This window comes from Lampris incognitus, chromosome 1, assembly GCF_029633865.1.
Source record: "Lampris incognitus isolate fLamInc1 chromosome 1, fLamInc1.hap2, whole genome shotgun sequence".
Classification (NCBI taxonomy): Eukaryota; Metazoa; Chordata; class Actinopteri; order Lampriformes; family Lampridae; genus Lampris; species Lampris incognitus.
In genome coordinates, this window is record NC_079211.1 from 27675936 (window position 1) to 27697343 (window position 21408).

Here is a 21408-nt window from a genome sequence, read left to right on the forward strand (position 1 = left end):
TGCAGAGATATAGATTTAAAGAGATATGGATAGTGAGATGTATGTAATTATTACCAGTATACTCTTGTTTAGATTGCATGTACACTATACACAAACACACATACAACAACAAATAGACACACACACACACACACAATTAAAATCACCCAGTGGTAGAAAGATGTGCTGCAAGTGTACTGTAGATAGACCTGCAGTGAATTATTCATAGCGTATATGTATACCTCAGCATCAGTCCAAGCAGTTTGGACCTGCTGTTTCCTGGAAGCTTCACTACTACCATAACCTTCAGGCACTCTTTCCTATGTCTCTCTCTCTCTCTCTCTCTCTCACACACACACACACACAGATTGATTCCCACACAGAAATATACACGGACACATACATTCATGCCCCAGGGCATACGAAGCCCATGGCTGGGTAGACTGTGAGTGAGAGAGAGAGAGAGAGAGAGAGAGAGAGAGAGAGAGAGAGAGAGAGAGAGAGAGAGAGAGAGAGTATATGCATGCCAATCTGTTTTTCTGTGATGTAGGTTTATTATGAATTCAGAACAGGCATATGGCGATGGTGTGAGAGACTGGGAAAAAAGAGACATGGGGAGATGGTGGAGAAAGAGGAGATAGAGAGTGGATGCATGGATCAACCAGCCTTCTGCAGCAGCAGTATTGTTGTGTGTGTAACTAACTGGCCTTTTACAGTCCCGGAGCTGACCTGAAATACTGTTCTGCTCCACCACCACCAGTGATCACAGTTGTTGCGTTTCTAGCCATCTGTTTTTATATGCATTTCCAATTTGTGCATAAAAATAGAAGAAAAAAAAACACGAGTGGAAATGTTAAAAAAAAAAAATTTTAAATCGAAAAAATTTGAAAAAATATCGAAATACTGCAAAAACAAGTTTTTACGTTTGGGTGAAGTGGAAAAGTCGATGTATCGATAAAAAGTAAATTTGACTAAGTGCAATGGATACAGATGGGGCCGTGCCTATAGGACCCTTTCGGGGGAAAAAAGGGTCCCATATTCCCTGTTTTCCCCTAAAAAGGTCCTATAATCCCGGTTGCAATAGACACCGGGGAACATAGAACCCTCTTTTGGAAAAAGGGTCCTATATTCCCCGCTGTTTCCAGGGGAACATAGGACCTTTTTCCAAATAAAGGGTCCTATATTCCCCGCTATTGCCAATCGAGGAACAAACCGGGGAACTTAGAACCCTTTTTGCAAATTATTTCCTTAACCGGTCCAAAATAATAAAAACTGGGGTCATGGCTGAGTTGTAGGCTACGACAATCTATTCCTCCGCTGATTAAATTAGGCCGTATTACCATTGTTGGCTGTTGTATATCGCAGGCCACCTTGAGTGCGTATCCAAATTCGGCCTAGAGGAGGCTGTAATTTGCTTTATTGTTATTTCTTACCAATATTTACCGCAGTAGGCCTAGTTAGTTGGCTCTCTGGCTCAGCATGGACAGTCGGCAATCAACGCAAGTTTGTCTTGCAGTAGGCCCGCCTACCAGTATAACCTAGCCATTTCCACCTTCACTCAAAGTTTAATTTGCACAGCACTGGACACTTCAGCCACTTTCTTGTTACTTTGCAGTTCGTTTTCCATATTAAATCACTTGGCAGACTTTCTTTCAAAAAGACTTTAATGATGAACTTTTTAGGCAGAGAACTTAGACCAGGACTTGGAATTTAGGACCAGCACAAAGTATCCATCAACGGGGGCCGCCTACCTTACACAATAGGCTAATTGCCTAATAATAATAATATGTGCTTCTCAAAAAACTAAAGGCTTGTGGAGGTGCTAAACCAAAAACATGAATCAAAGACGAACATCAAAGGATGTAAGGTAACACTCACCAAATGGTAAAAAAATAACAGAGGCAGTCCTCTATTTCACCATTTTATTGTTTGGCATCAGTCATTAAGGTTTCTGAAGAAGACCACCCGGCCAAGTTAATGACTGATGCCAAACAATGAAATGGTAAAATAGAGAATTGTGTCTTTTTTTTTCATTTGATGAGTGCTACCTTATATCCTTTGATGTTCTTCTTTAATAATAAATACATAATAATAAATAATAATAATAATAATAATAATAATAATAACAGCCTAATAATAATAATAATAATAATAATAGCCTAATTATAAAAGAGGCCTAATAACAAATAACAATTACAGGCATAATACTATCAATAGTAACACTGATAATAGGCTATTAATAACAAAATGCTTCTAGTAAAAGCTTGGCTGAAAAAGGGTTGGTCTATGGCAGAAGCCCCCTAGAAAAGGCATGGTCTAAAACAAAAATCTCCAAGGCCTAACTAGCCTAACGTTAAGGCTTTTTTCTTCTTCAAAAAAGCAAAATGAGTAGTCCTAGTCCATTAGGCTACTCAACAAAGAGGGGCTAAAACCTCTACTCAGCCTATCTGAAAATGTGATGGCTTACAGCCCTCCAATATGATTCCAAATCTCTGTGACCAGCATCCAGTTGACCCTTGAGCCGCAGGAGACGGGCCTCCAACCTCCTCCACTTGGGCTTCCGCCTTGGGGGAGCATCTCCTCGCTCCGCCATCTCCAGCCTTTCCTCTGCCAGGGTTTGCTGGTCCTTAATGTGGTGCAGAAACATCCAAAGGGATGGTGGCGCACTTGGACCGCATCATTTAGAGTGCGATGATAAGCTACAAAAACAAGAGGTTAATCATGTAAACTGTTACGGCTTGATAAACATGAATGCATAATACAGCTTTAGGAGTGTAGGCCTTTGTGTGATGTAGACCTCCAAAAATTATGCTGGATTGTGTTAAACTGATTTTTAAAATGAAAGTTAAATACATAGCCTATGGTGAATTCCACAGCTAATTGATGGAAACGATGTAGATTTATCAAGCTTTAAGAGTATCCAAAGCAATGGTTGACTGCGAGTCCTACACCGATGCTATATTATTTTTTTAAATAATGATACAAATAATCGACTAAAAACAGTGTAGCCTAATTTACGCAACCATAATCATAAAATTGGCCTACGTTATCATAGCCTGCACGCGTCTGTGGTTTCGCATGAAAATGTTAAGCGTGTTATGGGCCACACATCAAAAATAAAGTCTGTTCGCTGATTATTCAATAAATAAGAAAATAAGTCTTAGTCACTTACACTCAACGTGGTTGTTGGTCCTTTGCTCCATGTTGCGTGCATAGACGTTCCACATTGGATGTAGGAAGAGGGCTCCATCATGGACGTATGTGTTCCCGACATACTGCAGGAAGTCATGCAGCTCTGGATGGTCCCGCTGGACGCGCCTCGTGTCCGGGTGGTGAACGAGCAGGGCGAAGTTGTCTTGAACTGTGTCCAGTGGTAGGTGGCCGAGTGCCATCACCTTGCGGATGACTGATGCCAACTGAAGGTCATCCCGGAATGCAGTAGTCAGTCCAAGTCTTTGCACCCTCTTCCACAGGGCTTGACTGAAATGGAAGTAGCATCCACTCACTTGTGCCCTTGGAAGTTCTGTTTCCAGCGCATTGATAAGCGGCTGTTCAAAGTCGCATATGACCTTTTGAGGTGCCCAGTGGTGCTGCGTAATCCTCCTGGCTTCCTGTTTGATGCAATCGAGCACCTGCCGGTAGTGCCCAATTGTGCGCTGGCCCATCAGCGCATGCACCAGAGGATAACGAAGCCATGCACCATTTCTCTATCAGGGGGATGCACGTGTTCCCCAACATCGTGCACAATAATGTTAGCATCCACGTCCTCCACTTCAAATCTATTTGTGATCAGTGGCACTCTACAGTTCCACCTCCAGCACCTCCATCTAATGGTGTCTTGATTGGTGCGGTGCTTCTGATATCTGAAGTTCTCATGTACCAACACTTTGCCCCCTCGATCACCATCCATAACTATCGCCATTGTTTGTCTTCTTGTAGGCTAGTAAGCACATGACAGTGAGTCCATGAGTTATCACCGATAACAACCGATTGTTGCAAATTGTTGCAAGTTGGCGGGCGGTTTAGACATTGGTGAATTTTGATCATGTGGTTTAGAACGCCAGGAAACTTGCGTGCAGATGACCACACATCCACGACAAGTTTTAAATATTTCCAAAGTCGAAATCATGTGTGCATTTGGCTATTTATAAATTATTTTTCGAGCAATATGTGTTTTGTGATTCAGCTTTAGCGTTGTTGATTAGCCTTTCATTCATATTTTGTCAAAAAGGCGTATTCATTAGCCTAGGCCTATGTCCCGTTATTTCTGTAGCATACAGCATCTTAGAATCTTAAGAGACCAGGCAGATATTGTTATTACCATGCTATATTAGCCTACTTTATAATTATAAATATTTCAATTATCCAATTTTTAGCATTTCTAATATAAGGCTATATTGTTATTATCATTATCATCATCATCATTATTATTATTATTAGGTTATTATTATTATCATTATCATTATTATTGTCATTATTATTATTATTGTCATTATTATTATTATTATTATTATTATTATTATCATCATCATTACAATTATGATGCTTAAAGGGCCTTACTGAGCAGATGGTTTCTATCTAATATCTGTCAAATGCTTTTCCCAATAAGCTGGTGTGGTTATGATGGGAACGACGGCTTTCTAGGGGAACATAGAAGAAGTGGGTCGGAACTGACCTATTGTCGGTATCAGCCAGCTTACGCAGGAGTCTATCCCTGGTACAATGCGCTAGACCTCTGGGAGTTGGACTGCTGAGGACGGAACACAACGCCTATCCTCAGCTCCCAGCACTTCTCGCACAATGTGCTACTCATACGCTGAGTCGGCGGCACCCGGGATCGAACTCACGACCTTGCGATCCATAGGCGAGAGCTCTACCGACTGAGCTATGCCCGGGTACAATTGCCCAAGGAACATAGGCTTACTATATTACATTCAGACACAGACGAGCCAGCTCACCTACTCGGCGAGGCGCATTTTCCTCGATAAGTGACACATTTCACGCATAAATATCAGAGAACTACCGGGGTGGGTTATGCGCCCAAATATAGGCTATAGCCTAATAAGTTGAAATTGGTTTAGTGTCGAAAGTTTCCACATACTTTAGCCAACCTGGACTTTGTGAATTCGTTTTTTGATATAAAAATAGAAATCGTATGATTCATTGTCTTCTTAATAATCTGCCCTAAATAATGCATTATTGAAAATGCACTTTTTGCGCCAAACAGCGTCAGTCCTGCTGACCGGGGAACATAGGACCCTTTTTATAAAGAAAGGTCCCATGTTTCCCTGCACATACAAAACGGGGAACATATGACCCTTTTGGGGAAAAGTGGGGAATATAGGGCCCTCTGTATACAAAAAGGTCCTATATTCCCCGGTCTCATACAAAGCGGGGGACATAGGACCCGGGGACTATAGGGAGGACCCCATACAGATTCATCGAATAAATAATGACGTACAGAAATCACGTGTCACTCAAGCTTCCGCTCCACTGGAGATACGAAAAATGGTGGCAGACAAAAACATCAGGCATGTGTTGACCAATGAGGAGACTGCAACGTTCCTTGAATTAATACAAGAAACAATTCTAAATGCCAGAAATCTTCCAAGAGCACATAGCTGTAATATTAACTGTTAAAAACTCAACATTTCCATTGTCCAGTGTGCTCTCCATCACCAAGCTTTCCATCATGCTTTTCTTCGTTTGAGGTTTGACTGGCGGTCTTTTAATTACGTCATCTCGTTGCGCCCTCTTCTTCTGCAGTAGCAATAATGGCACCTGACTGGAGAATTAGCGCTACCGACTGCTTATCTCGAAAACCAACTCCTAATATTCGCATAGCAGGAGGGGATGAAAACATGCATAAATTCACATTTTCTTCTGCCAATTTTCTGAAAATGAGATTAAAATTTGCGATACATTTGGCTAGAAACCCAACTTTTGTCCCTACAGTACAATTCTAGCTATCTAGAATGTAGGGGAAAAATAAACAGCACTAAGTCAAATAACGTAAGTTACATTAGTAGTTGTATTGATTTGTATTTAGGCAATCAGAATACAAGGGCACTCAGTAGCAGATATACATAAAGTATCTCAGGATTCAGTTGCTCACTGGTTCTTGTCAGGCAACAGACGTTGACAACGTCAAATGAAACTGTGGGTTTACTATTGTGAAATAATTCTGTAGCATGGGTCAAGGGCCAGTCTGAATCAGACAGGAAATGAACAGTCTTTTGCCTCAGTCACTTTGAAAGAGTTAACTTTGGTCCTTAATACCTGTCTGGTTTAGATCGTTGTCTGGTGCCTGGGTGAACGCATCAAAGTAAAATACTTTTTGTCGATGGGTCTCTAGTCTGTAGTCTAATCTGCTGCTGATTTGCTGGCAATCACATTTCACAGTTTCAAATTTGAAGATAAATGAAGGTCTGTACGCTGTAGCTCCCTAATATTCAATTGATTAAGACATTCACAAAGTGACATTTTGAGCTACATGCTCTTCTTCAGACTTGACAAGATAAATACAGTTGCCATCTTAAATAGATCATAAGTTCTAGTCACATGACAATCACGTGACACAAGTATAACACCCTTTAGATCACAAATATCAACACATAGTATATACAGTCACATATACCGAATACATGTGTAAAGAAAACATATATACATATAGTAATGCATACAAGTACACAGACATAAAGAAAAGACCCTCAGAGCCCAATTGCCTTACATCAGGCCTTATCTTCAATATGGCTAGATCTAAATCGAGGCACCTCTGTATTCTAAAAAGATGTCCCTCAACTTTGAGAACAGGAGTCTGCAATAACCAATCCTCGTAAATTCACACCGGGGGAACAAATATGAATAATAATGAAGGAGAACAATTCTAATCTTCTCATACATGAGCTGACGATAACATTACACAGATAAAAATAAGACAAAAACAGGAGTTAATCCTGTCCAAACATTTCACACAACTCATAATAAATACCACAGACAAAACAAACACAAAAATTGGCTGATATTGAAATCCTCGTTCAGACCTCTTGGTGTCAGAGTATCCAGTGAATAAATCCAAAACAGTTACCTCCACAGGAATAAATAGTCAATGTCACCTCCTCTACGAAGGCGTTTGATAGCCTTGATGACAATATGTCTGAGAGTGGATATGTTGTGCTGGGCTTTTAGTAAAATAGAGACCAACTGGGCTTGTCACATTCATAATTATGAATGGCACACTGTTACTCACTGTATGTTCAGTGATGCCAGTTTCAAGGGCTCTTGTTGTTTTTCCAATATATGCAGGACCACAGGAACATTTAAGCATATACTATGTTACATTTTTTGTACTGCAAATTATAATGCCCTTGATACTGAGGCTTTTTCCTGAGTGAGGATGATTAAGGCTAGATGTTTTATACATAAAGTGGCATTGTTGGCAATTCCCACATCTGTAGTTGCCAGGTGGGACCTGACTAAGGAAGTGTGAAGGGGTGGGTGGGGGCAGGTCTGATCTCACCAGCATATTGCAAAAATTAGGTGGACTTTTGTACACACCACGAGGAGGATTACTGAAACAACTTTTCAGTGAAGGGTCTATATCTATGATGTACCAATGTTTCCTTATAACCTCCTCAATGACTTTTCCAGTAGGTGAGTACTGAATACAACAGGTAACTCTGAATTCAGGTTTGTTTGATTTTTTTCAGTTAAGACATTCACTTTGAGAAATTGAATCCAAATGCTTAGATGCATCTGTGATCCACTCTTCGCTATAGTCCTTTGTCTGAAGTGATCCTTGAGACTAGGTGATCGTTTCTGAAAATCTTCTCAGAACTATAATGCCTTGCAAAAGTATTCAACCTCCTTGACAGTCATCACTAATTTCTGGATTATAAAACATACTCACACATCTGTTCCTGAACAATATTATTTTTATGAATCCATAAGCTCTAACAGCATATTCCCAAAGCCAAAATAAGTTATGTTTCGCTGACTTTCTATTAATAAATAAAAAACTAAAATATAGCGCTTGTATGAGTGTTCAACCCCTTGTGATCGGAAAGCTGCAAGTTTACACAAATGGCACATTATTCCTAAAAAAACTCAGGTAAATACAATTGAACATAATTAGTGTGCACCCGTAAGATATTAAAGTAATGGTCAAGTTTATGGGTATAAAAAACACTCTTTGTAAAGTTCATTAGCTGGGTGTGAACTCCATCAAAAAATGAAGGTAAAGGAGCATAATACTCAAGTAAGAGATGAAGCGATTAAAATGCAGAAGGTGGGAAAGGGATACAAAACAATATCCAAGTGTTTGGCTCTCCCACGGAACACTGTTGGATCCATTGTCAGAAAGTGGAAGCTGTATCACACCACCCAGATGCTTTGTAGGACAGGCCGTCCCTCAAAGCTAAGTGTCTGAGCAAGATGTGGGCTGGTGAGGAAAGCACAGATGATCCTGCAGTCACTTTGAAGGAGCTCCAGAGCTCAGTGGCTGAAACTGGAGTAAATGTGCATGACTCAACAACATCACGGGCTCTCCATAAATCTGGCATGTATGGGAGGGTGGCAAGAAAGAAGCTGCTGCTCAAAACTATGCATATAAAAGCATGCTTGGAGTTTGCTACCAAGCATGAGAGAAACCCGGTTAGGATGTGGGTAACGGTTTTGGGGTCAGATGAGACGAAAGTTGAGCTTTTTGGCCAAAACTCAAAGTGTTATGTGTGGCGCAAACATAACACTGCCCATGTCCTAAAAAACATCCTCTTCACAGTGAAACATGGCAGCGACAGCATAACGCCATGGGGTTACTTTTCATCTGCAGGCACTGGGAACCTTGTTCAATTTGAGGGAAGAATAGATTGAGCTAAATACAGGGAAATATTGGAAGAAAAGCTGTTGCAGTCTGTCATAAAACTGAAGCTTGGGAGAAGGTTCATCGTCCAGCAGGACAACGATGCTAAGCACAAGGCTAAAACAACAATGGCATGGCTTAGCAACAAAAAGGTGAATGTTTTGGAGTGGCGAAGTCAAAGTCTGGACCTCAATCCCATTGAAAATCTGTGGCACAGACTGAAAATTGCAGTCCAGAGCTGCCATTCCACCAACCTGCAAGACCTGTACAAATTCTGCCAAGAAGAATGGGCAAATATTACTCCAGAAGAACGTGCAAAGCTTGTATATACTTACTCGAAGAGAATCATGGCTGTTATTGCAGCAAAAGGGTACTCTGCAAAGTATTGATATCTCTACTACTACTACTACTACTTTCGGCTGCTCCCATTAGGGGTCGCCACAGCGGATCATCCATTTCCATTTCTTCCTGTCTTCTGCGTCTTCCTCTGTCACACCAGCCACCTGCATGTCTTCCCTCACCACATCCATAAACCTCCTCTTTGGCCTTCCTCTTCTCCTCTTCCCTGGCAGCTCCATATTCAGCATCCTTCTCCCATTATACTCAGCATCTCTCCTCCACACATGTCCAAGCCATCTCAATCTTGCCTCTCTTGCTTTGTCTCCAAACCGTCCAACCTGAGCGGTCCCTCTAATATAATCGTTCCTAATCCTGTCCTTCTTCGTTACTCCCAATGAAAATCTTAGCATCTTCAACTCTGCCACCTCCAGCTCCGCCTCCTGTCTTTTCGTCAGTGCCACTGTCTCCAAACCATATAACATAGCTGGTCTCACAACCATCTTGTAAACTTTCCCTTTAACTCTTGCTGATACCCTTCTGTCGCAAATCACTCCTGACACACTTCTCCACCCACTCCACCCTGCCTGCACTCTCTTTTTCACCTCTCTACTGCACTCCCCGTTACTTTGGACAGTTGACCCCAAGTATTTAAACTCAAATGCCTTTGTCACCTCCACTCCTTGCATCCTGACCATTCCACTGTCCTCTCTCTCATTCACGCATAGGTATTCCTGTTTTGCTCCTACTGACTTTCATTCCTCTTCTCTCCAGTGCATACCTCCACCTCTCCAGGCTCTCCTCAACCTGCACCCTACTCTCGCTACAGATCACAATGTCATCCGCGAACATCATCATCCATGGAGACTCCTGACTGATCTTATCTGTCAACCTGTCCATCACCATTGCAAACAAGAAAGGGCTCAGAGCCGATCCTTGATGTAATCCCACCTCCACCTTGAACCCATCTGTCATTCCAACCGCACACCTCACCATTGTCACACTTCCCTCATACGTATCCTGCACCACTCCTACATACTTCTCTGCAACTCCTGACTTCCTCATACAATACCACACCTCCTCTCTCGGCACTCTGTCATAAGCTTTCTCTAAATCTACAAAGACACAATGTAACTCCTTCTGGCCTTCTCTATACTTCTCAATCAACATTCTCAAAGCAAACATCGCATCTGTGGTGCTCTTTCGTGGCATGAAACCATACTGCTGCTCGCTGATCATCACCTCTCCTCTTAACCTAGCTTCTATTTCTCTTTCCCAAATCTTCGAGCTGTGGCTGATCAACTTTATACCTCTGTAGTTGTTACAGTTCTGCACATCGCCCTTGTTCTTGAAAATCGGTACCAGTATGCTTCTTCTCCACTCCTCAGGCATCCTCTCACTTTCCAGGATTGTGTTAAACAATCTAGTTAAAAACTCCACTGCCATCTCTCCTAAACACCTCCATGCCTCCACAGGTATGTCATCAGGACCAACTGCCTTTCCACTCCTCATCCTCTTCATAGCTGCCCTCACTTCCTCCTTGTTAATCCACTGAACTTCCTGATTCACTATCCCTACATCATCCAACCTTCTCTCTCTCTCATTTTCTTCATTCATCAGCCCCTCAAAGTATTCCTTCCACCTTCTTAGCACACTCTCCTCACTTGTCAGCACATTTCCATCTCTATCCTTGATCGCCCTAACTTGCTGCACATCCTTTGCAGCTTGGTCCCTCTGTCTAGCCAATCGGTACAAGTCCTTTTCTCCTTCCTTAGTGTCTAACCTGTCATACAACTCACCATACGCCTTTTCCTTTGCCTTTGCCACCTCTCTCTTTGCTTTACGCTGCATCTCCTTGTACTCCTGTCTACTTTCTTCATCTCTCTTACTATCTCACTTCTTCTTGGCCAACCTTTTCCTCTGTATAATTTGCTGTACTTCCTCATTCCACCACCAAGTCTCCTTGTCTTCCTTCCTCTGTCCTGATGACACACCAAGTACCTTCCTAGCTGTCTCCCTCACTATTTCTGCAGCGGTTGTCCAGCCATGGCAACTCTTCACTACCACCCAGTGCCTGTCTTAACTCCTGCCTGAACTCCACACAACAGTCTTCCTTCTTCAACTTCCACCATTTGATCTTCGGCTGTGTCTTCACTCGCTTCCTCTTCTTGGTCTCCAAAGTCATCCTACAGACCACCATCCGATGCTGCCTAGCTACGTTCTCCCGTCACCACCTTGCAGTCTCCAATCCCTTTTAGATGGCGCCTTCTACATAAGATATAGTCCACCTGTGTGCACTTTCCTCCACTCTTGTACGTCACCCTGTGTTCCTCCCTCTTCTTGAAATATGTATTCACCACAGCCATTTCCATCCTTTTCGCAAAATCGACCACCATCTGTCCTTCCACATTTCTCTTCTTGACTCCATACCTTCCCATCACCTCCTCATCAACTCTGTTCCCTTCACCAACATGTCCATTGAAGTCCGCTCCAATCACCACTCTCTCCTCCTTGGGTACCCTCTCCACCATGTCGCCTAACTCACTCCAGAATTCTTCTTTTTCATCCATCTCACACCCAACTTGCGGGGCATATGCGCTGATAACATTCAGCAATAAACCTTCAATTTCCAGCTTCATACTCATCACTCTGTCTGACACTCTCTTCGCCTCCAGCATGCTCTTGACATACTCTTCCTTCAGAATTACCCCTACCCCATTACTCCTCCCATTCACACCATGGTAGAAGAGTTTGAACCCACCTCCGATACTCCTGGCCTTACTCCCCTTCCACCTGGTCTCTTGCACACACAGTATGCCTACCTTTCTTCTTTCCATCATGTCAGCCAGCTCTCTCCCTTTACCAGTCATAGTGCCAACATTCAAAGTTCCAACTCTCACCTCCACATGCCTACCCTTCCTCCTCTCTAGCTGCCTCTGGACATGCTTTCCCCCTCTCCTTCTCCTTTGCCCAACAGTAGAATAGTTTCCACCGACACCCTGCTGGTTAACAGTACCGGTGGTGGTCGTTGGTAACCCGGGCCTCGACCGATCCGGTATGTAAGTCTTATTTATGATCCGCATATTTGATTTGGCAAAGATTTTACGCCGGATGCCCTTCCTGACGCAACCCTCCCCATTTGTCCGGGCTTGGGACCGGCACTAAGGATGCACTGGCTTGTGCATCCTCAGTGGCTGGGTTCTGCAAAGTATTGATATGTGGGGTTGAATACTTAGGCAAGCACTAATTTATTCAACAACAAAAAAAAGACAGCAAAACATAACTTATTTTGGCTTTGGGAACATCCTGTTAGAGCTTATGCATTCACAAAAACATAATATTGTTCAGGAACAGATGTGTGGGTATATTTTTTAATTCAGAAATTAGTGATGACTGTCAAGGAGGTTGAATACTTTTGCAAGGCATTATAGTTCTGAGAAGATTTTCAAAAACAATCACCTAGTCTCAAGGATCACTTCAGACAAAGGACTATAGCGAAGAGTGGATCACAGATGCATCTAAGTGTTTTGATTCAATTTCTCAAAGTGAATGTCTCAACTGAAAAAAATCAAACAAACCTGAATTCAGAGTTACCTGTTGTATTCAGTACTCACCTACTGGAAAAGTCATTGAGGAGGTTATAAGGAAACATTGGTACATCATAGATATAGACCCTTCACTGAAAAAGATCGGTAATCCTCCTCGTGGTGTGTACAAAAGTCCACCTAATCTTTGCAATATGCTGGTGAGATCAGACCTGCCCCCACCCACCCCTTCACACTTCCTTAGTCAGGGCCCACCTGGCAACTACAGATGTAGGAATTGCCAACAATGCCACTTTATGTATAAAACATCTAGCCTTAATCATCCTCACTCAGGAAAAAGCTTCAGTATCAAGGGCATTATAATTTGCAGTGCAAAAAATGTAACATAGTATATGCTTAAATGTTGCTGTGGTCTTGCATATATTGGAAAAACAACAAGAGCCCTTGAAACTGGCATCACTGAACATACAGTGAGTAACAGTGTGCCATTCATGATTATCAATGTGACAAGCCCAGTTGGTCTCCATTTTACTAAAAGCCCAGCACAACATATCCACTCTCAGATATATTGGCATCAAGGCTATCAAAAGCCTTCGTAGAGGAGGTGACATTGACTATTTATTCCTGTGGAGGTAACCGTTTTGGATTTATTCACTGGATACTCTGACACCAAGAGGTCTGAGTGAGGATTTCAATATCAGACCATTTTTGTGATTGTTTTGTGTGTGGTATTTATTATGAGTTGTGTGAAATGTTTGGACAGGATTAACTCCTGTTTTGTTTTATTTTTATCTGTGTAATGTTCTCATCAGCTCAAGTATGAGAAGATTAGAATGGTTCTCCTACATTATTATTCATATTTGTTTCCCCGGTGTGAATTTACGAGGATTGGTTATTGCAGACTCCTGTTCCCAAAGTTGAGGGACATCTTTTTAGAATACAGAGGTGCCTCTATTTAGATCTAGCCATATTGAAGATAAGGCCTGATGTAAGGCAATTGGGCTCTGAGAGTCTTTTCTTTATTTCTGTGTACTTGTATGCATTACTATATGTATATATGTTTTCTTTACAGATATGTTTATTCAGCATATGTGACCGTATATACTATGTGTTGATATTTGTGATCTAAAGGGTGTTATACTTGTGTCACATGGTTGTCATGTGACCAGAACTTATGATCTATTTAAGATGGCAGCTGTATTTATCTTGTCAAGTCTGAAGAAGAGCATGTAGCTCAAAATGTCACTTTGTGAATGTCTTAATCAATTGAATATTAGGGAGCTACAGCGTACAGACCTTCATTTATCTTCAAATTTGAAACTGTGAAATGTGATTGCCAGCAAATCAGCAGCAGATTAGACTACAGACTAGAGACCCATCGACAAAAAGTATTTTACTTTGATGCGTTCACCCAGGCACCAGACAACGATCTAAACCAGACAGGTATTAAGGACCAAAGTTAACTCTTTCAAAGTGACTGAGGCAAAAGACTGTTCATTTCCTGTCTGATTCAGACTGGCCCTTGACCCATGCTACAGAATTATTTCACAATAGTAAACCCACAGTTTCATTTGACGTTGTCAACATCTATTGCCTGACAAGAACCAGTGAGCAACTGAATCCTGAGATACTTTATGTATATCTGCTACTGAGTGCCCTTGTATTCTGATTGCCTAAATACAAATCAATACAACTACTAATGTAACTTACGTTATTTGACTTAGCGCTGTTTATTTTTCCCCTACATTCTAGATAGCTAGAATTGTACTGTAGGGACAAAAGTTGGGTTTCTAGCCAAATGTATCGCAAATTTTAACCTAATTTTCAGAAAATTGGCAGAAGAAAATGCGAATTTATGCACGTTTTCATCCACTCCTGCTATGCAAATATTAGGAGTTGGTTTTCGAGATAAGCAGTCGGTAGCGCTAATTCTCCAGTCAGGTGCCATTATTGCTACTGCAGAAGAAGAGGGCGCAACGAGATGACGTAATTAAAAGACCGCCAGTCAAACCTCAAACGAAGAAAAGCATGATGGAAAGCTTGGTGACAGAGAGCACACTGGACAATGGAAATGTTGAGTTTTTAACAGTTAATATTACAGCTATGTGCTCTTGGAAGATTTCTGGCATTTAGAATTGTTTCTTTGAATACTTTTGCAAGGCACTGAACACGTCCTTCTGTTACAGTGGAATTGTGAAATTAGGAGTTTTCTTGTAGGATGGTATGAGTTCCCATGCAGTAATAAATTTCTGTCGGGGCTTTTCTGATATAAATTAGTTTTTAAGGTATTCCCCTCTCTGATCACCAAGATGTCAAAAAAGTTCATTTTGCAAGTATCAGCAGATATGAAAAAGTTTTAATGTTGGTTTTTCAGATTCATGAATTTGTGGAATTCTAAGAGTTGTGTTTCTGTACCAGTCCAGATTAAAAATACATCATCCAAATACCATTTCCAGTTGGACATGGGCTGAATATGTGGGTTTGTCTGCTGGTTAAAAATCCCCTCTGACTGAAACAGACCAACGTAGAGCCAGGCAAAGCTGTCGCCAAGCTTTGCCTTGCCCCATATCTGCTGATACTTGCAAAACCTTATTGGTCTCTTAATGCATGCTCAATGATCCACGTAAGGTAAACCAAGGAAGTTGAATCAGTTCACCTGGACACAACGTTTAGTGGGAGAAATGTTTCATCGCTCATCTAGGTGACTTTGACAGTCTCAGCTGATTGCAGGTATCCCCAACCAAATAAATGAGACAGCTGCATAACAACCGAAACCGGCACAGTTGCCTCACAACTGAAACTAGCAAACGGTTTCATATCCAAATTGTTGTGATCATTAATTAGAGTTCAGGGAAACCAAATAGACTTTGGTGAAGAGGATGGCACAACACAGAGGCGCTACCTTGTCAGGCCAGGACGCCACAGTCCACCCATCTACAGGCCAGTGGCCACTCTTTCAAGGATGAGGATGTGCACATCCTTGAGCGGGAGGAACACTAGTTTGAATGGGAAGTCAAAGAATTAATCTATGTGAAGAAGGAACAACCATCTCTGGCTTGAACCGAGGGGGGTGGGGCTAAGAGTACATCTGTCACCAGCTTACAATGCAATTTGCATATGAAACCAATCGCTGGTTTCAGTTGTGATGCAACTGTAATGGTTTCTGTCTTTATGCAACTATGCTGTTTATAAGGATCGGGAGATCTGCAGTCAGCTGAGACTGACGAAGGCACGTAGATAAGGGATGAAACTTTTCTCCCACTAAAAGTTGGGTCCACAGAGCTTCCGGGTGGCATGGCAGCCTATTCTGTTGCCTACCAGTATGGGAATCACCAGTTCGAATCCCCGTGTTACCTCCAGCTTGGTCGGGCGTCCCTACAGACACAATTGGTTGTGTCTGCGGGTGGGAAGCCGGATGTGAGTATGTGTCCTGGTCGCTGCACTGGCGCCTCCTCTGGTCAGTCAGGGCACCTGTTCAGGGGGGAGGGGGAACTGGGGGGAATAGCGTAATCCTCCCACATGCTATGGCCCCCTGGCGAAACTCCTCACTTTCAGTTGAAAAGAAGCAGCTCCACATGTATCAAAGGAGGCATGTGGTATTCTGCAGCCCTCCCCAGATCAGCAGAGGGGGTGAAGCAGTGAACGGGATGGCTTAGAAGAGTGGGGTTATTGGCCAAGTACAACTGGGGAGAAAAACGGGGAAAACAAAAAAAAGTGGGTCGAGATGAATCGATTCAACTTTCTCAGATTTCTTATTGGTCCAGCACCTGATTTAAAGATTTTGTGATGTGCATGCTCTACTTCTCTTCACTGTTTCAGGTCTGAGCAGGTGGACTGGCTGTGAATGCTAATGCTGTAACTGGTTTGCTTGATCTTTATCTGAGTCTTATGGATCTTGGCAAAATGCTTTGGATAATATGGTTAGGGGTAGGATAATAATCACATTTTACCTGTGTGTGTGTGTGTGTGTGTGTGTGTGTGAAAATGAAAACTACAAATATGAGTACTAAAAAGAACCACACTCCATCTCATCACCATGGCTTCTGCTCTTGCCCTGGGTTTCTCCATGTTTTGGCCTGCTTTTCTGTTTTCTGACTATTTCCAAATATTTTTGCTTTTCACATAAATCCCTCTATCCATCCTCTTTAGTGTCTGCTCATCATATGGCCATCTCCGTTTCTTGTCATTTTCTCCTAATCATCTCCTTTCTTCTCCTTTATATAAGGAGATGTTTGAGAAAAAGCTGTATTAGGAAGAAAAACTTGTTTGAGCACCCCCTGTAACACACGAGACACCCCCCCCCCCAAAAAAAAAGAAGCTGTTTTAGCTGGTGGAGTATCTATTGGTAAAGATCTTCTGTCAGCTTGGTCTATTACATCTGCTTGTCAGCCACAAGCCACAACAACTTTGCTTCTTCCTCAAACTCAATTTTACCTACATCTTCTTCTCCTCCAATTGGCTGCTGTGGTGAAGACATAAAATGCTACAGGCTCTTTCAGTATTTGTCATGAAAGTGCTTCTTGACAGTAACCCTAAATGAAATGCAAGCACAAAAGCTTCATTTGGTTATATGTGGATTAGCTAATGATTTAAATACACCAGTGATAGAAGTGATCAAAAAAAGACGTATATCCTCGGAATTTCAGCTGTAAGGAAGTAAGTGACTGAATTCATTAATCCAGTAAAATGTATGCATCTGTGTGTGTGTGTGTGTGTGTGTGTGTGTGTGTGTGTGTGTGTGTGTGTGTGTGTGTGTGTGTGTGTTTTACAGAACATGCCAAATATTCAAATTAGCTATTATGAAACTAGGCAAAGCCAAGCTTGGAGTGCTAACTAATGATGTCATAATCAGGACCCTCGATGGGACTTAACAGCATTAAAGGTTTACTGCGTACTGTATTTATTTTATTCATGAGCCTTGGGCCTTTCCACACTCCATGCATGCTATTTGCTTACTTCAGTATTAAGGCAAATATTTGTTGCATGGTATCTTTCATTCTACTTACACACCCATACACATGCACACGTGTGTGTGTGTGTGTGTGTGAATTTCTCAGCATGGTGCCAAGCTGAGAAATTCTCTCCAGTCAAAATTCACTGTAAAAGCATTTATGTTGGTCCACATGCCCTCTGTATCTGTTCCCAGAATATACTGCCCACCTCTGACTCACATGACCTTCCACATCAAATAAAAAAAGAAAAAAGAAAAAGAGTAACCGTTGTTAGATGATTTCATAAAGACACTTACCCTGGAGCTGCTCTGTTAACAGTGAATGGGAGAGCACCAGCGAGAAAGCAGAAGCAGTGACTCAGGCTGATGTTACAGTGATAAGGGAGCATCTTCTTGTTCCTACTCATGTTTACTATGGTAAAATGTGCCTCATTTGAGTGATACCAAATGAGAGGTCGTAGTTAACAGTCATGTCAGAAGCAGCTAAGGATCATTGCTCAGTACACAAGGATGTGTACCTAAAACCCTGTTAGCTGTCCTAAAATCCCTGCAAATCACAGGCAGGGGTGGGTAGCTAATTATACTATTAAATGGCAGGAACACATTTGTGTAGTAAACAAGGATTCACTCATCAATTCTAATTACATAATTAGATGTTGTTCTTGAGCCAAGCAATGTAGAGCAGTAGTTAAAGCAGCGTGGTTGCTAAATGATACATTGTGCCTCTTTCTGTTGGTAATGTCCCTACAGCTCTCTCCTTGCTGATGCCACATGTGATGAGAGAATAAATAATGTACCAGAATTCTCTGGACAGCTGGTCTTATTGATTTGTGTTTAGGCAACGGCAGTTAAGGGCAGCTCAGTGGCAGCTTTACCTAAAGTATCCAAGGATTCAGTTCCACTTTAAGTCTTTACACACTCAAGCTGTTGGATTTGGCTACAGCCAACATTATGAACTAACTGCAATATGTGGTGTTGGTCCAGATCAAGTCTATCCCAGAAACACAGTGATCAACCTTTTCTTTGTGAGTTTGGTTGTCACGCAACAGATTGAGAAGAACTGTTAAGAACAACGGTTTTCGATTAATAAATTTGACTCAGTTTTTCGATTTTGGTTATAATTTATACAATCAAAGCTGAAAATTAATTGGATTATGTGCAATACCTTGGAATACTGGTCAGAAAAATCTAAATTTTCTTTAAGTAGATGTAAAAGCTTAAACAAAGATTCTGATTTGTCCACAATCTGTCTGCTGATGACATCAGACATTGGAGTCTTGGCTATTTGGCTTAAATGTTCAGAGTCTTAAAATGTTGAATGAATTCAAACACGAAAACTCTCAGGTAGTTAGACAGACAGACAAGCTCTCAGGCTGCCCTTGGCAATGATGAGAGTTTTCAGTGTGAGATGAAAGAATCAATTTTAAACGCAAGGTGGGAATTCTAACCTGCAGGGCTGGGAGCACTGGTTTTCTCTGTCAGGTTGTCACTGTCTGCAATGTGTTGTTCGAGGACCATCTAGCCATCCTGTAATGGATGACTGATTACTTGCATGACGACTAAAGTGAGGAAGAGTTGCGCATCATCAGCCCCACTCTCTCATATACGAGTATACCCGCAAGGCAGGGGAGGTTTTAAATCAGTTTTCCTTCTCCTAGATTAACGGCCTGACAGGGCTTCATCTACTACCCGGGTTTGAAATCAGAGTTGTCCTTCTCCTAGATTGGCTGCCAACCAATGCTAACGAGTCCAATCGACCAACCCGGTTATACCGCAGGAGACCCAGTCGTCCCTGTAGCAGACTTTGTGAAAACAGGAGGTACCACGAGAAGGTGCTGCTGCGGCCACATTTGCGTAAGAGCGGCCATATGCTAAGGTCCTTTTAGCAAGTAGAACATCTAGCCCAATACTTGTCACCTCCCAATGTAAGACAGGTTCAAAAGTGGAACATAGCCCCCAGAACACTGTGCTCCATAGTTTAAAATGTCCAAAAAACCTGTCTAGAGTAGCTCTTCTTTCATATACATGAAATGCCTGCAGATACACACTAACACTGTCCAGTGAAATAAATATAAAATCAGAGAATGATATACTTATGCTCTGCTCATTATTCATAATTATGTCCCACTGTTGTTGCTTAATCAATCTAAGTCTGAGTGTAGTGGGTATGTTGTAATGGGGCAATATGATTATTAACCTTACTTGTCAGAGCACCAATAGTTCATTCTAAGAAACATACTTCAAGTAAAGCTTGTGGCTTGTGGGTAGTTTTCTGATTGGAAAGAGAAAGAGAGCGAGAGCGAGAGCGAGAGCGAGAGATTGATTTTACAGAGCCAACAGAGATCAACTACATAAAGTCAAGTCAATTTTATTTTTATAGCCTAATATCACAAATTACTAATTTGCCTCAAGGGGCTTTACACTAACACAACATCCTGTCCTTAGACCCTCGCATTGGATAAGGAACAACTCCCTAAAAAATAATAATAAAAAAAAAAACTTTAACAGGGAGAAAAAATAGGAAGAAACTTCAGTGAGAGCAACAGAGGAGGGATCTCTCTCCCAAGACGGACAAGTGGAAAAAAAAAAGAAAAAAGCCAACAATACAGCCAGGACTTTCACTTGTTACACCAATTAGAAAAAGAAGACCATGTCTTCATCATTTCCCAATGAGTACAATACTTCCCCTACTGCCCATTTAAGGCTGAAACCCTTTAGATTGTCCACCATTTTGTAGTAGGCATGCCCTCCAACCTTAGCTGTGCCTTTAGCAGTCCTGTAAGAACCTGCATAGCCCAGCCAGTTGGCTAATTTGGCAGTAGCTGATATGAAGTTTATAAGTGCCTTTCTTCCTGGCTAGGTATTTGGGACCAGAGACAAATAACTGAGAAGAAAAAGCCTCCCCCAATCTCAAAAAACAACCCCTTAACAACTCAAACACACTGGCCAACCTAGGACACTGGACAAATAAATGTTTTAGAGTTTCACACTGTGAACAAAACAAACACACCTCCCTGTGATCAGGATCCAGGAGTGCTCTCTCTCTGTTTGTGGCTATTGCCCCGTGCACATTCCTCTACTGGAGGTCAGCTGACTATTTTTCAACCAGTAGCTTGTACAGGAACTGCCAGCAGCTTTTTGGAGAAGAGCCTGGGCCAAAAAACTCAGTCCACCTCAATGCTTTCATGCACTGCAGAGGCTGAAAGTGCCTCACCTTCACACACAGGATGTAAATTGCCTTTTTTCCCAGGTCCTTGAACTCATCCAGCCATGGGGTCGTGAAAGAAAGGAGGTGATCCTCCCACTCCTGTCACTCCCCCACATTAGGAGAGACAGTCAACAGTGGAAAACTATTCCACATTCCAGAAAGTTGAAACAGTTCATCTGGACACAAAGTTTAATGGGAGAAACATTTCATCACTCATCTAAGTGACTTGTCAGTCCCAGAAGTCCCAGAAAGTTGAATCAGTTCATCTGATTCCACTTCCTACTGGGTTCTCCTTACCTGGATTATTGAGCATGCATCAAGATATACTAAATTTCACATCCTCCTCCTACTGGCCAGCTAGCTCACGGCTCTCCATCATAAATGTCCCCAGGTGCTCTGGAAGTGACACACACACACCTCCTCAATAATGCGATTCAACAAGCTGGGTCTGATGTTGGTGTGTTGTTGCCGGGTCCCACCTGGCATCAGCAGATGTCCCAGCTTCACACATCCAGTGTCCTTCAGAGAA